This window comes from Camelus bactrianus, chromosome 26, assembly GCF_048773025.1.
Source record: "Camelus bactrianus isolate YW-2024 breed Bactrian camel chromosome 26, ASM4877302v1, whole genome shotgun sequence".
Taxonomy (NCBI): Eukaryota; Metazoa; Chordata; class Mammalia; order Artiodactyla; family Camelidae; genus Camelus; species Camelus bactrianus.
This window is the reverse complement of record NC_133564.1, coordinates 27094884-27111647: the sequence shown is the minus strand read 5'-3', so window position 1 is coordinate 27111647 and position 16764 is coordinate 27094884. Positions and strand designations below refer to the sequence as shown.

The 16764-nt window shown below is 43.5% G+C and overlaps 1 non-coding gene across 1 annotated transcript; it reads left to right on the top strand.

Moving 5' to 3' along the window:
* Nucleotides 1-14110: 14110 nt before the first annotated feature.
* Nucleotides 14111-14181, top strand: TRNAF-AAA (transfer RNA phenylalanine (anticodon AAA)). Its single transcript has one exon. It is a non-coding gene; the product is annotated as a tRNA-Phe (tRNA).
* Nucleotides 14182-16764: the final 2583 nt, after the last annotated feature.

The following is a 16764-nucleotide window of genomic DNA, read 5'->3' as shown; positions in this document are numbered from 1 at the left end:
AGGTCTCATTTATTTCATCTATACCATATCATTTAATTTAACTCCCACTGTAAATCATAGATTTAAATACTAACCTGTTCACACCTCAGTTCCCCCATCTGTAAAATAAAGATAAGCAATCTGTCTCTCATTACATGACCAGTACATGATGGGGCAAAGATCTGAACCAACTGTCCCCACTCTCTCCATTATGTCATTCTGCCTCCCAGGGGACTTAGGAGACCCAAAGTCTAAACCTACCTTTGGCCGCCAACCTTCTGTGTGACGTGGGTCAAGCCACTTCACATCCTTGACCCTCAGTTTTCTGAGTTCTAAAATAAAGAATTCTAGACAACAACAATGGCTTTAAAAATTTTTGGAACGTGGCCAACAGTAAGAAGTAATACTTTAAACTACAACACTATATATACACCTATACATATACAAGCACGTGTACAAATACATATTTATATGTACATAATAATTTTGTTAACATTTTACTCTGTGAATGGAATCTATGCTCTATTTTGTCACTCTATTTTACTTCACTTTTTTTAAATGCTTATCTACAATCCACTAGACTGATTTCACAACTGGATCAGAACCCAACCATAAAATAAAAGACTCTGAAATCCCTTCTTGCTGAATAGTCTAGACTCTGACCTGCAGCTGAGTGAGAACTGCAGGCTAGAATTCTGGTCCAAGGACTCACCTACCTATAAAAGCACAGGTCAGCTAACTGATGGAGCCTCGGGCCATGAGCTTTTATGCAAGTTCAACCGTCAACATCTCCTATGAACTAGGGCATACCGCCTGCATCTAAACCTTAATCTATAAACTGAGAAGAGTGAAAACTCTCACTGACCTCACAGAATAGCCACAGGGAAAACTCAGAATGTCCACACAGCCCTTTGGAAATGCCAGATGACCCCTTTGGAAGTACCTCTTTCAAAGCAGCAAGAAATCTTCTATAGCAGAAACCATCATAAAAGCAATATAGAAAAAACACCGTCTGGAGCTCATCAATTTTTGACCTCTGGATCTTTGACAAAATCTGGGAAGATGTTTCTGTAGTACACCTGTCCTCAAAAATACATGATTCCTTTATATTAAATGGAGGGGAGAGGTGGAGAAATGGGGAGAGGTGGTTCTTATTTCAGAAAACATATACAGAATCTCATTAAAAAAATACTATTAAATCTATTATCAATTTTGAAGATCATTCTAATATTTCACAGAAAAGCAGGTAATTTCTTCAGTTTAATTCAGTTTATTGGCTCCAGAGGAAGTGGGCTACAACTGAAGGTAGAGTTTCCTATTATACATGGTGCTCAAGCAAAGGATGGGTAACCATCTGGTTAAGATGTAGTAAAGCGCACTGATGCATGCAGTGGTGAGGGACTAGGTGTCCATTAAGGCCACTGATCCATTTGGCAAAGATGTATTTAGCATCGTCTGTCTTATGCCAATTGCAAAGACAGCCCCAATTATTCCCCTTCCTACATTCGTTTCTTTTGCCATGTGACTTTGCATCTATTTCCATCAAAGAGTAAAGTCTTCCTTCTTCCCACCTCCTTGAATCTGGGCTGGTTTTGTGACTTATTTTTGGCTAATAGGATATGGTAGATACAACCTTGTACCACTTCTGAGCCCAGGTTTCAAGAAATCTTGTTCTCTTGCAACCCCGATCAGCTACCATGAGAAAAACCTGGACCAGCCTGGGTGATGAGTAATAATCACCCATCACACTTGCCAATCATCATCCAGCCACATGACAGGAAACTGAAACCATTCTAGACCAGCCAACCAGTCCCCTCTGGGCAGCCAGCTGACCACAGACACATGAATAAGACTCACGGAGATCAGCAGAACTTTACCTACACCAGAAGAACTAACAGACTTAGGTACGACTATAAATACAGTTTACCCTTGAACAACAAGGGTTTGAACTGCTTAGGTCCACTTACACACAAATTGTTTTCAATTAATATATTGAGACATTTCTTAGAGATTTGTGACAATTTGAAAAACTCACAGATGAACCACATAGCCTAGAAACGTGGAAAAATAAAGAAACAGTTATGTATATAGATAGTCATATAACATACAGACTATGTGTTAGTCAACTGTTTGTGTTATGAAGGCTTCCAGTCAATGGTAGGCTATTAGTAATTAAGTTTGGGGAGAGTCGAAAGTTATACACAGACTTGCAACCATGCAGGGTATCGGACCACCTAACCTCCACACTTCAAGGGCCAATTGTACTTACTGTTTTAAGCCACTGAGTTTTGGGGATTTTGATAGACAGCAATAGCTACCAAGTCAGACACTGGGCTAGACAACATGGGACCCTAAAGTGCCTTCCTATCCTGAGAGTAAATGATTTTTGTAAATTCCCAAGGCATATCACCTTTTCTGAGAAGGTACCACCAATGTGTGTATATTCATATCTTCACAATTTTTAAATGGATTGAACGTGAACTATAGACAGAATATTCATGCATTCTTTCCGCAGACCAGTGAGCATGAGCACCTGCTGTAGAGACCCCAGCTCTGGACGGCTTCAGGCCTTCTGTGTTTCTCCTGTGGTCCCAGCCCCCAGGAAGAGCAGGCTGCCATTTCCTCTCACTCCTCCCCCCAGCCCTGCAGGCTGCTTTACCATCCTGGAGGTTCCTAATCCTCCCTGCCGGGCTGGATTCTGCCAGCTTTGCCTCCACTTAAGAAGCATCAGTGCATGTCCACGCTGCAATGGAAGGAGCCTGGGGCCGGGAGAGGCAGGTCCGCTGTGGTCAGACTAGTACACTTGAGCCCCGGATGCTGTGTGCTTGGCTCTGAAGGGCTTAGGAAGCTATGCCTTTTAAATCAAACTAGAAATTCACTCTCTTTTGTTCTCCCTATTTTCTGCCCAGCCAGCAACATCAAAATATTCCCCTAAATGGGCTCTGTGCTATGGCAGCAGAGACAGAGCCGTCAATGGGAAACAGAAACGAACCTGATGCCCTCTTGAGCTCTCCCACTCAGGCACCGTGAGACAGCCCCGAGGCTCTCAGGCCTCCCTCCTCCTCCTCGTTTCCCAGTTCCTGGCCTCCTAGCATAACCTTATCATCCAGACGCTCTCCAACACTGACTTTTCATGAAATTATGAGGAATTAGATCAATTCTCACTCGGACATAGAAATAGTATCCTTCAGTGAGTCTCCTTGCTATGTCTAAATATGAAAAAATACTTAATATTTTCAGGCAGGGAGAAAGGAGGAAGAAATGGACAGGATGGACAAATAAACTTTGCACTTTAAGTGAATTCAGATCCACTTGATATGTCTCATATGCTCTGTAAAGGACAGAGCTTGTATGATAAACTTGTTACCAGCCACCTTCCTGCCACTGCCTTTCATGAGTTTGGAAATCAGTCTCAGTGGTATTCTCTGTGTTGAAAGCAGAGTTTCATGCAGTATTTTATGAGCTGAATAGTTCAAAACTCCTGAATAAAGGCAGGAGAAGTCAAGAACAATGGGACAGACTATCTGTTCATTCATGCAACAAATAATTGTTACGCATCAATCACATACAAACACACTGTAAGGGCTATTCACCTCAGAGAACCAAGCTCCAGAAACTGGGAAAAGAGGACCCACTCACTCTCCTTTCTCCACGAAGCGAGCTCTTGGTAAGGAATACTTACGATACAGACCAGGAAAGGAGCATATTTCCTCGGCTTAATAGAACCAGTCTTAGTTTACAAGTAAAAATATTAATAATACCCAGAGTAAATATCTATACTGTGCAGTTTGTATGACAGGCACTGCTCTAAGAAGTCACATTATGTTTACTAACTAAACATCAGACCTTGTTCTAAATGCTTTTGGTGGATCACTCATGTGACCATGACAACGACTGTATGTAATCTTCACATCACACACATATTATACACAGGCAACTAAGGTGTGGAGAGGCTAGTAAATTCCCCATGCCCACTTTCTTGGTGAATTTATGAATGGAGCCAGGCATCTTGCACTCTGCAGCACGCTATGTCCCACAGCCCCCATTCTAGGTCTACTTAACCTGGAGAGAGTCAAAGATGTGGGAATAGGAAAAATAATATTTTTCCTATAGATCATAAAGAGGGGGTTTCAGGAGGAAATTAATACTTCTCATCCTACCAGTAGAGACATGACTGACTCTAAAGAATCTAGTCAAAAACCCACAACAGCTTATAGAAACAGACACTTTCGATTCTCCACCCACTACGACATTCACAAAACCAGAACTAAGTCCCCATCTTCACCTTCCTCCTCGCTCACCTCAGGGGAGTGGCTGACAGGAAGAATGAGTAGAAGCAGTCACCGTGAGGAGGAAAAAAAAAAAATCGCTGGTATCTGTAATGGACGTAATATTTAGAAAAACTCTTTTCTTCTGTCCAAGATCCAGTTAGTATGTGACAGAGCTAGAAATTCTCAGGAGCTCATAACACTGCACTATGCTGCCTCCCAAACATGAAAGTTAAATAAACACCCTTTCCAGCCCAAGAGTTGAGGAGGAGCAAGACACAAGCAGACCAGAGCTGAGAGATTTTCCTGTCTGTGTCCTGGAACGGGAGCGGGGCAGCTACTAAGCAAGGGTCATGCCAGCGTGGAGGAGGAAGGGTCCTCCCCCAGTCCCTGTTGAAGTTTCTTGTCAGTCATCACCTCAAAGGCCTCCCCACACACCAAGCTAGGAGTGACTTCATCAGGTAAAAAACATTGTGTAAAACAGAGTTGAGAAAAGAGAAGGGATCTGAATCTACGTCCACAGAATCTCCTTCAGCCCGCATTTGGGATGGCATCCATGGAATTCAGAAATCCCTGTGTGTTCTTGTCCTCTGGAATGATTCTGAAGGCAGTAAGAGAAAGAAAACACAGCTGCTGAGGTCCAGAACTGAACTGGCGTTCACAACCAGACCTCAGTGTGATCATAAGCTGGTCCGAGTCACAGTCAAGCCAGTTTCTTCTACTTCTGGATACAGATGATCTCCCAGGATATCATATCAAGCGAGATGTCTCTGAGACCATGATAAAGCAAGACAAAACAAAGGTCACTGTACAGCACAAAACACCCAACACCCCCCTGTCGCTAAATGAGCGACTGCCACTCCTTTACCATTGTAGTCTAATGCTTGCTGGTCGTCTCTTTCCTATAGACAAGATTTCCTGCAATACTCAGTCACCGGCTTGTCTTTGCTCTCTGACAACACCCAACAATAAGAAGCCTCTGCTTCCTTAGATTCTCCTCCAAATTACCCAATAAAAAGCCCAATTCCTGTAACAGATTCTTTCAAGCACCCTTTTACTGAGACACTTCATGGTTTCCTCACCACAATGAGAAATATATCCAACTTTTTCATCTACAAGTGCATTCCTGCTTGTGTCTAGCTGACAGACACTGACGGTAGGCAAGGATGGTTGGCAAGATCTCCAGAGAGTTGCCATATTTAGGGATGAAGTGGTTTATCAGTTACCTTTTGTTATATAACAACATCAAAAAAAACCCACAAAAAACCCTCAATGGCACAAAACAGTAAGTGTTTATTGCTCATGAATATGGTGATCAGATAGACTGCTGAGTTGGGCTGCACTGGCTCAGATTTCTGGGCTAGCCTGACTCTGGCTGACCCAGGCTGGGCTGGGCTGGGTTTATTAGTCACTTCAGCTTTGTCCCAAGTGTGTCTCATCTCCCAGCAGGCTAGCATTTCCATCATCTCACGGGGATGACAGGGGCACACTGGAGCAGTAGGAAACACCCACGGTCCCTTGAGGGTCTAGGCTCAGCAGAACTGACACGTCACTCTGCCACAATGAAGAAGAGAACCTGCCTTTACAAGTCTCTAAGACAAGCCACAAAACTGTATCAGATTTAGGGAAGAGGTGGGGAGCTGTGGGGAACAGACCCCACCTCCTTAGTGAATCCCAGCGGGCAAGTAACACAAAGCCGTAATTCACTAAAGCCAGAAGATGCTTCTCCAAGGATCCAAGCCTTCTATTCTACCCCAAGTTTGTGTATGTCTCTGCCCTGTATTCTTAGGTACCTTCTCACAGTGAGGAGTCCAAGCAACTGAGAGACAAAATATTTATTTTCTAAACAGAATTGGCATTACCTAAGGGCAAGATTTAAATGATTAGTATGGACCAAGTATTATATAGGATTGGACCAAAATTAACTTTTGTCCACCTTAACCAGCAGTGTGGAATCAAGATAAGGCCTGAATAGGCAACATATGGAAGGCACATTTTCTCTGCACATCAGAGTTATACTGTGTGTAAATTTGTGACTGTTGATACAGTTGACATTAAAAATGGGACTTTTTCATGAAGTCTAAAATGTCTGAGGATGTCATCCACAGGACTCTCTACGTATTCACCCCCATCTCTGGCCTAGAAGACGATACTGGAGAATGAAGAACATTTTCTCCATCTGTCTGATGGGACACATTTTCTTTAAACTCTCGGATCTGTCCTAATTTGTGGTGTTATCTCTTTTATTTTTCAAATGAAATTAGTTTATAAATACTTCATAGGCTATTGTGTGAATCAAATTAGATAGCAGATGTGGAAGTATTTTGAAAGTTCAAAATGTTAATAAAACGCAAAGCTATTGGACATGCCGTTTCTATAATAACAATCTGTGTGCTAATAGGCATTGCCTTCTCATTACCGAGGTGACTGGTGAGGTGGAAACAGCATTAGACCGAGTGAGGAGTCTCGTGTTCAAATTCCATCTCTGACGCCACCTAACTGCTATGACTGCAAGACCCTCGCCCACTCCAGACCTTGGTACTCTCATTAGTAAAGCAAGGAGGTAGGACTGGATGATTTCTAGGTCCTTTTGAGCTCTAAATAACTTTTCTGGTTAACATATTTTCCAACACAATTTTTAATTATTTGAAGAAGAAAAATGATTAACTTTATATATATGGAAGCTCCCCTAGAAGCCTGCTTTTCAAGCAATTACAAAATAACCCTTATTTTAAAGGATCTGTGAGCTCTTCAAGAGACTTAATATATGGATAAGTGATGCCTTAAACTTCACCTATTTAAACTGAACTACTAATATTTCTTCTCCTCAAATATGTTCCACTCATAGTTATCTCATTTTGATGACTGACAACTTCAGTCTTCAAATTGTTGGTCAAACCATCAATATATCTTGTCATTTCCTCACAGAAAACCCATATCTAATCCATCAGCAAATCTGTCTACTCCACCTTCAAAAGACACCCCAAGTCTGCCCACTTCTCACCATCCTGATCAAAGTTGCCGTCATGTCTGCCATTCCTACCTCACTGGTTTCCTTGCCCCTGCCCTTGCCCTCCTACACTTTCTTCTCATCACTGAAGTGACCTCTTTATAATATGTCAGATTTTTCCATTCCTCTTCTCCAAATACCCTCAGTAAATTTCTGTCTTACCAAGATGAGAAAATCAAAGCCCTTCCAATGTCCTTCAAGTGCCCGCATGATGTGCCCATCTGCATTCCTCTCTGGATTCAGCTCTTTTTTACTTTTCCCCAACTCACTGAACTCCAGCCACATTGGCCTTCTTGCTATTTATCAAATAAGCCAGGCATGCTTCCACCTGAAGGTCTGTGCACTGGCAATTTCCCCTACCTGGAATGCTTTTTCCTTCAATAGCCACACGGTACCAAGTAGTTAAGAAATGGCTAGCGGCAGGAGAGATGGTCAGTAAGGAAACGAGCCCAGAGGGGTTTAGACAATCTATTACCCATAGCACGGCAGGCAGCGCACACGTGATGCTTACGTCAGTTCCCTTGCTCATACAAGTCCCAGGAAGGCAGTCAGTACAGCATCTGGTTGATGAGTACACACCTGTCTGTGTCACAGATGAGGAACACTCAGCTTAGGAGATGCCTAGCGTTACATGGGGACTGCTGTAAAATCCGGCTGCTCTCCCCTCCAGGGAGCGATGTTACCTCAGTACTGTGCGATATAAACAAATCTTCTCTGGAGAGAGGAGGAAGACTTTGCTATCCTAGAAATTCTCCATGGAGGGAGACAGTATCCAGATTTACTATGCAGATAAGGAAGTGAATCTGCCCAACTCAGGGGGACAGGCTATCTCTAGCTTCCAAGCCTGTTTGCTATTCTAACGTCCTTGAAAAGATAGTCCAAGGTGTGTGGAAACACCATGCAGAATTTTCTCCCAGCACATGGCTCTCTTCTCCTTTGAGTCTATTTCCAAATATCAACTTCTCAGAGAGATCTACCTCAAACATTCTATTTGCTGCTGCAATACCCACTTGGCACTCTCTATCCCCCTGTGTTATTTTACCCCAGAGCACTTAGCTGCTTCCTAACATGGGGTTGACCCTTGAACAACATGGGTTTGAAATATACACGTCCACCTGAATGTAGATTATTTCCGTAAATATATCGGAAAAAAATTCGGAGACTTGGAATAATTTGAAAAACCTCACAGATGAACCACATGGCCTGGAAATATGGGGAAAAAATTAGAAAAAGGTGTGTCATGAATGCATAAAATATATATAGATTTACACATGACATACAAAATATGTGTTAATTGACTTTATGTTATCAGGCTTCTGGTCAACAGTAGGCTATCAGTGAAGTTTTGGGCAAGTCAAAAGTTACATACAGATTTTCAACTGCACAAGGAGGCAATTCCCCTAATCTTCATGCTTTTCAAGGGTCAATTATATACAGATTTATGACCTGCCTCCTCCCACTTGGAGAATGCACATTCCACGAGGGCAGAAATTTTATGTTTTATTCACTATTATACCCAGCATCTACAACTGCTGACTCCTAATAAGCACTTAATAAATTATTTTCAAATCTGACTCAGACTATAAAGTATTAAGCACATTAGATTAGTCTTCCTTGCAATACTTGGCACGAAATTCCAGGCTTCTGAAGAACCGGAGCCCCAAATTAAAAAATAGGTTTTAAGGGGAAAAAAAAATCATAAGTTTACCAATGTCTGGAGGCCCAACCTGCCTTCCAAAGAGCCTACTGCAGGGAAAAGAGACGACTGACAGTAGCCGGCCACCACATCATTAACTTCACTGTGGTGCTCACCTTGGGCCATGTTTCCCCTGGGTTGTTCCTCACCAACCACCGAGAATAATGGTAGACTAGAAGCAGGCAATTCCTGCCCAATGTGGGGTTCCTCTGATGGGCAAATTTGGCTCAGAGACTCCCCATCAGTCTGGGCAAGGTTTTCATAGACCCGCACTGCAATTTGTGGCTTTTTACCCCCTCCCCTCTCCTCTCCCCTTTTCACAGGTGTCACCCCTCCCTGTACTGTGCTTGGGGCACTCCTTAATTCCTCCTGTTCCCTCATCCTTTACCCTTTACAGACCTTCGCCAGAAGAAAGCTCTTGCACCTCTAATCCTTTTTTCATGCCTGCTTCTTGAAAGACCCCAACTAGCTCACAAAGACACAACAGGTCTGTCCTTGGTGGGAAAACACCACTCAGGGACAGAGTTGTTTTCGTTAGGAAGTGCAACTAACTAGAGCTCAAGCCTTCATTTATTTGGGGGACTAATTCCAAGCACGGCATTCTTGCTTCCTGACTTTATCGCAGGATGCCAAGTGGTTTTTCTTTCTGTCTGTAGTATGTGATGTGATTATTCCTTATCTAATGGGGCAAGGTATAAGTTCTGCTTTCTCAGAAGCAAAAAAATACAGATAAAAAGTTCACTGCCCTGGGAACCTGCACACTGGTCCCAACTTACTGTTTAATCAAGACTACAGTCTCTGGCAAATCCACTGAATATATCTAGCCCCCAAATATCACATGCAAAATCCCCACTGTTAGAGATGGCACATCAAAGGAACCGTTCCCAGTCGATTCTGCAACCTACTAGGAGGCAATGGTAAATTAATCATTTGATGATATCAAGACCGTATCATTTTGTTCAGCATCCCAAAGGGAAAAAAGAAAAAATGTTTTAAAGCAAATTGTCGCAGTGGTCATTTCTACATTGTAGTTCCCTGAAATGCACACACATGAGTCGGGGGGTTGGGGAGGGGGAGGCGGGTATTTCTCAACGCAGTTTCCTCTCTGACTCCTAGTGATGCTCATGTGCACAGAAAACCAAGCAGGAAACCCCTGAATTCAGTCATCAAGTGTTCTGACCCCACACCAGCAGATCCTGTCATCACATTAGGTCTAAACCAGCATTCAAACTGCATTTTCTCTTGAACACCCTCCCAAGCCTCAGTATGAGGCCTTCAGAACCGGTGTACTCAAGCCTTTGTGTGAGTGGGGTTGTCTTTCCATCCTCATCCAGTCCGCAGTGCACTGTCGGAGTGCATCCTGCTGGCAGCAAGACAGGGGTCCCGAGAGAGGACATGCTGGGCTCTGCATGTTTACCTTCTTATCCTTTGTGTCAACCAGTTATGTTTCTAAAACATTTCCAATCCCCTAGCTTCGCAGAAAACAAATAACTCCGCACAGCCCCCCTCTTCCTTCATCCCCCATAAATAATCACCCAGACGGATGAGGATGGCCGCAAAGACAGAGGCTGAATGCTGATGAGGGCGGTGCGGCCAACTTCAGCTCCACCTGGGATAAGCATTTTGCAGCTTAGCCAGGAGACTTCTCCCGAGTGATGGGAACAACGGCGAGGCAGCAACACCCCTTCAGGTCAAAGTCCTGACTGGGTCAGGAAGAGCTCAGGGAAGAGCTCAGGGCTTGCTTAGTGTCCAAGCTCAGTGAAATATTTCATGTCTGACTTACAAGAGCTAAGACACTACCTCCCGGGCCTCAGCGTCTTCGTCTGTTATGAAGCATGCTGGCGTGGTGATTACACGCATGGCTTTTCAAGCCAACTTGCTTAGTTTTGAATCTGAGTTTTGCTACTCAGTAACCATAACCTTGGATAAATTACTTCATTTCTCTATCAGGCAGCTTATACTTGTTTATGCTGCACAAGGAAGGACCTTCTGAAGTCTCAGTTGCTTGTCAACATGAAGACCTGTTTCTCACTCATGTCACATTGTGGCTGTGGCTCAGCCATGGTCCTGAGGCTCTGTGGCTCCACTCCACGTGGCTTCCTAATCGAGGGATCCAGGCTGAGATCCAGCCTGTGTCTTGGCCTCACAGCAGATTATAACAAAGCAATGACCAGCCATAGGATGGCTCTTAGAGCAAATAATTGAATAGAGCCTATGGTCCCTTCCACTGATATTTCGTTGGCCTAAGTGATAATATATCGATGTGCAAAGAAGTCTGTTCCTAACATAGGAAGAACAAGCTAGTCAGGTAGCCAAGAGCAGGGGTCCACGATCCTCTTACATGAAGGGGATAAACAACTGTGTACAGAATATAATCCACCTTCTGCATATCACTTTCTTCACCTGTAAAATAAAACTGATAATAATCATGCTCATTTCATAAGGCTGTTAGAAAGATTAAACGAGTTTTCCTCTGAGAAAACATGTAAAATGGTACCTGGAATAGGGGAAACCCTCATTAAATGTTAGTTATTATGATCTTTCCAAGAGGAATAATATAAATTTTTTTCTCGCTCATAGAGATGTTTGAGGATCCTGTTATTAACAGGGTTTTTTAAATAGGTACTATGCCAGATAAGATAAGTCACATTAAATATCACACAAAAGTCAGAAATTTTATTACATCAATTGCAGGCAACAATGTAGATGTGTACCCTCCACTCATCTCCATGGAGACATTCAGTGAGAGGAGTTCAAAGAGGATTATTCACAGCAGCCAGCATATCTCCTGGAGACATTGTCATCATCAGTAGCAGAATGTATCATCCGTGGAGCCCCTATTCTGCATGAAGGATGATACTCAGCACAGGAGGAGCAACGAGGAATAAGAGCCAGCCCTCCACATGCCTACAGCCCAGCAGGAGAGATCTTCTTTATTTATGCACCTTAACTAAGTGCACCAGGTGGGGGCTCCCTGGATGGTGATGCAAGTCCCAGATGCCACAGGTGGTTTCGGGGGGAAATGACCCTGAGGCCTGCAGGTTGGGACAGACTTTTCAGAAAAAAATTAAAAAGATACTTGATCTAGGCCTTTAAGAAGAGTAGGATTTGGGTAACCAGACCTGAGAAGGAAAGGAAAAGGAGAAATGGAAAACAGATGGAAGAGAGAACTTCCCCATCTTTAGGAAAATCGAAAACCCTGAGACTGTGCAAAAGTTGACAGCTGAAACAGTGGGGGGAAAAGATGAATGAAACAAAAGCAGGCGCCCTGGCTGCCAGCAGCGAGTGGGGTTTTCTCCTGGACCCGTGATTCCTTTGGGAATGTTTCACCTTCTGTCCGTGTACCTCATCTCTCTCTCAAGACCTCATCTTTCTCCCTATGTCTGTCTTTATATAAGCTTATGTAACACGAAATACATTTTAATGCAGTTGCTTTAATAATACTTATCACGTCAACATCGATAATATGTCTTTTATAGACACATGATAATCCTTATGACACCCAGTGAATTATTTAACATGATCCCCAAAGTCACCTCTAAAGGGGCCAAGCCAGGACTCAGACCCAGGCATCTTTGCCCCAGAGTTTGTGCTCTTTTCCATAACACTACACGCTTTCCCTTTAAAAGTGTGTGTGTGTGTGTGTCCACGTGTGTGTGTCCGTGTGTGTAGACACATGCATGTGCTGGCATGTGTGTACATGGGTCTTCGTATCCACCTGCTTCGGTGTGTGCCTGGTGCCACAGGGAACTGCTTTCAATTGATCATGTGATTCTTCCCACTTGGCAAATGTTTGTGCATCAAATCCTGGTTCCCAGCTCTGTTGACTGATTACAAGTCAGTTCCTGACCCTGAGGAACACGGGGAACTGTGAGAGCAATTTCCCTCTTAGTTTATTTTAAAGCAGCTGATGATTGCGCATCACGGTCACATCTTGGAGCATAATGAGCCTATGGGATGCAGGCAAGGGCAGCAGAGTGCAGGCAGCCTGTGTGGAAGGCAGAGAGAACTGTCAGGCCTCAGGTGTCTCATCAGAGACACCAGTGAATACCCCAATGATACGTGTGTCAGTGGCTCAATCTCTCCAGTAAGAGCACTTTAGTAACAGCCAAGTCATTCTTGCTGTCACACAGCTGCCCTGGGCTCATACCTGGCCCTTTAATATGAACCCAAGATCAGATGGGAGAAGCCCTGAAAGTCATTTTTAATATGATTCCTTTATTCCCCATCTCCCTCACCAAGTTCTCGGTGCACATAGGTGCACGCACGCACACACACACACACACGCAGACACAGTATTCCGTAGATTTCTTCACCTCATGAAGCCAGTAAGGTCATGACTCTGTATGCCCCAGATCTTGTCATACAGCACCTAACTTCTAATTGGAATGCAATGGGAATTTGGGAAGGGGAGAAAGCAAAGAGGGGAAAACTACCCAGGCTACAGAATTTGAGAAAAAAATTTAAAATCCAGTGCCTGAGCCACAGTGAGATTTTTAATGTAATTTCAAACTCCTCTGCTCACACAATTTTCTCTCCCTCTCCCTAGACCACTGCAAACCTGCCCGTTTGTTTTAATTTGGATTAGCACGAAAGCAGAGCCCAGCGCAAGGAGGCCTGAAAGGCAGTGTGTCTGGTAGGTGAACCAACAGAGGCAGAGTGAGAATCTGGAGAGAGTGAACAACACAAAAGGGGGTGAGGCTAATATAAGGATGATATATCAAGGTCACTCCTGTGGGCAACGGGAACTTGATGTTGCTGGGACTTTCTGAGAAGTGTGCTTGTATCAAAAGTGTCAACCAGAAAGACAATGGAGCTCCATTGTCCCACTGGGTAACAATCGTCCCAAGCGATGTTAACCCAGAAAGCAAGTCCAGGTTTTCAGACAAACCAGAAAGGCTGAGTGGGCTCCTTCCAGCATCCCACATGACAACAGCAGAAAAGTCCTGGGGCAGAAAGCAAGAACTCCACAGTGCAGTTGAAGCTCAGTTAGGTCATATGAGACATAAATTTAGCAAGGAAGTCTATCAAAGACGTCTAACCACAGTCTACCCCTTGAATGACTGGGTTCCACTCATCCCTACATAAGTTACTGCCATTGAAGACCTTCAGGATGGTAGGCAGCAAACTCAATCTTCACAAAAGACTCAAGGTCGGAGGGTATAGCTCAGTGGTAGAGTGTGTGCTTAAAATGCCCAAGGTCCTGGGTTCAATCCCCAGTACCACTTACTAAAAAAAAAAAAAAAAAAAAAAAAGACTCAACATGAAATGGTTAGCAAAACAAGCTACAGTCTTTGCTGCTGCAACTGGTCCTAAATCCATAACACATTCATTGTCTATTTCCACCATCCATTCCAAATATTCCTCACACTCAGCCAGAACATCAAGGGACTTAAGAGTGTTCCTTGTTAGCGTAACACAAACCTTTATTCCTGAGGAATGTCAGCCCTTGATTGCCTTAGATGTACCGGGTCATGATTGCTGCAATTGCTCATTCATCATTCTCATCAAGCATGGAAACACCAAAGGACACCCCAATGAGCCATGGAGTTTCAGAGTATCCTCTCTGCCACTATATATAGTAACAAGGCTAGGTTCTCTCAATAACCAGGGTCAGTTACATCCCAGTGGAAACCTTCCTCATCTCCTTGTGTAAATGTTTTCTTCATTGGGAACCAGGACCTCCAAACCAAGAATAGTCTAAGAATGCATGGATGGAAAAGACAAATCCCACAAGCGGGTCACTGCGGACGATTGTGAGAGGGACCAGTTCAACTTCCACCTCTTGATTCCATGACCTATGTTTCTAACTACTGGGGACACAGTATCAGGTGCCAGTTGTTTGTTCAGTGCAGATACCGAATCCTGGAGGAGAGCACTCCAACCCCACAGGGTCTGTCCCCAAGCTGTCACCTGAACTGACGTTTTAATAGGTCATTTCATTATTCCATGAGGCCAGTTGATTCTGTTTGATACGGAATACAGTGAGACCAGTGATTTTCATGGTCATGTACACCTGTCACATTCCTGGAACAGGAGAAATGGTTTAAAAAGCCTACCCCTAGGAAAATTAAATGTGGTCAGGTTGAGTATAAGAGAAAGTATGAGTGATCCTAAGAGTATATAATAATCAGATGAAACAGAAACTGGGACCCTAAATGTATGAATGACACGATAGACTCAGTTAAGTCAAACAACAAAAGCACTTCTGGTATTGGAATGAAGTAAGAGAATAAAAAAGAAATGTTAAAAAAGGCTTTTCAGAGCACACCTAACACCCACATCTTGGTTTCTAGCCCTACTTTCCAATAAAAAGAACCAGGGCACTTCAGAGAAATGGCGAAGTTTAGGGTTGCAGCAGAAAATTCACAAGATGATCCGGGAGCATCTTGTAATGTAACACACAAATGTAATGTAACACACAGCAATGGAGCTATGTCAGAAGAGTCCAGAAAGCAACTGTGAGAGCTCCCAACGGCCAAAGAAGAAACTGTGCAAGAAAAATAAAGTAGCATTGGATTGTAACTCAAAGGACAATTAATATTCCTGAGTCCTTGGTGACATAAATAAATGGTTGAACAAAGAAACAAGTGGGACAGAACAGACAAATCTCCCATGCAGAAGAATCCCAAATAACTCATCTAGACACTCTGCCCTCAAGCAGAAAGAGCATAACTCCCCCTTCCTCCCATGAGCCTGCCCATAAGGAATTCCTTCCAAGGAGTAAAGTATGGAAAGTAGGAAAAAGAGGAACTTCATAGTGGAGAAACCTGATAAAGGAGCCTAAGGCAGTACTGATCGCTAAACATATGTGGTGCCCTGGGTGGTATCCTGAAACACAGGCAGACACTGAGGACATCTGAATAAAGGGTGGACTTTAGTTAATAATAATGGACCATGATTGGTTCATTAATGGTAACAAATGCCCCAGACGAGTGTGAGCTGTTAGTAACAGGGGAATCTGGCTGTGGGGTATATGAGAAGTCTCCATACTATACTCAAAAATTTTCTGTAAATCCAAAATTGTTAATAAAATAGTTTCCTTAGTGGGGCGATACAGCTCAGTGGTAGAGAGCGTGCTTAGCATGAGGTCCTGGGTTCATTCCCCAGTACCTCCACTAAAAAATAAAAAAGTTTGTTTACAGAAAATATATTTTTAAGAAGTTTTTCACCAGGGAGGACAGAAATGGGAGGAAAAGCACTTGCATTTGGCAAAAGAGAGTAAGTGAGGACAAAGTCACCTTTGCTGGGTTTCCCCCTAAAAGCAGAGTGTGAGACCAAGACTTACATGATAGCAGTTTATTTAGGAGGTGGTCCTGTGGTGCAGGAGCTAGGCACCGGAGAGAGCGAGGCAGATACGTAGGAAAAGAAAAAGAAATGTCATAGTGATTGCTGAGAGAATTGCTTTGGGCAATGGAGTCTTCATTCCCAACAAGGACTTCCTGAAAATCATAAGCTCTCACCAAAGTATCTACCTGAGACAGAGACCAAGGGAGTATTTCCCTCCGGTCCCCATCTCCTCTTTGTCAAATGTTACCAGAGGTGGGATTAATGTTCTCATGCTTCTAGTTCTGCACGTGCACCAGACTGGTCCAGGGGAGCCCCTGCAGGCATAAAACATGGTGGTGGTAAAGAATCCCCAGGGGAAAAAGGAGAAGGTTGGCAGCGCAGCGGAAGTGAAATCCTGAAAGTTTACAATGGCAGCAGCTGGTTCCTGCAGCAACGACCAGAGAAAAGACGTGGGCCAGGAAGATACAGACAGAGGATTAAAAAAATTCCAATACACCGGCATTAAAGTTCCAGCTAAAATA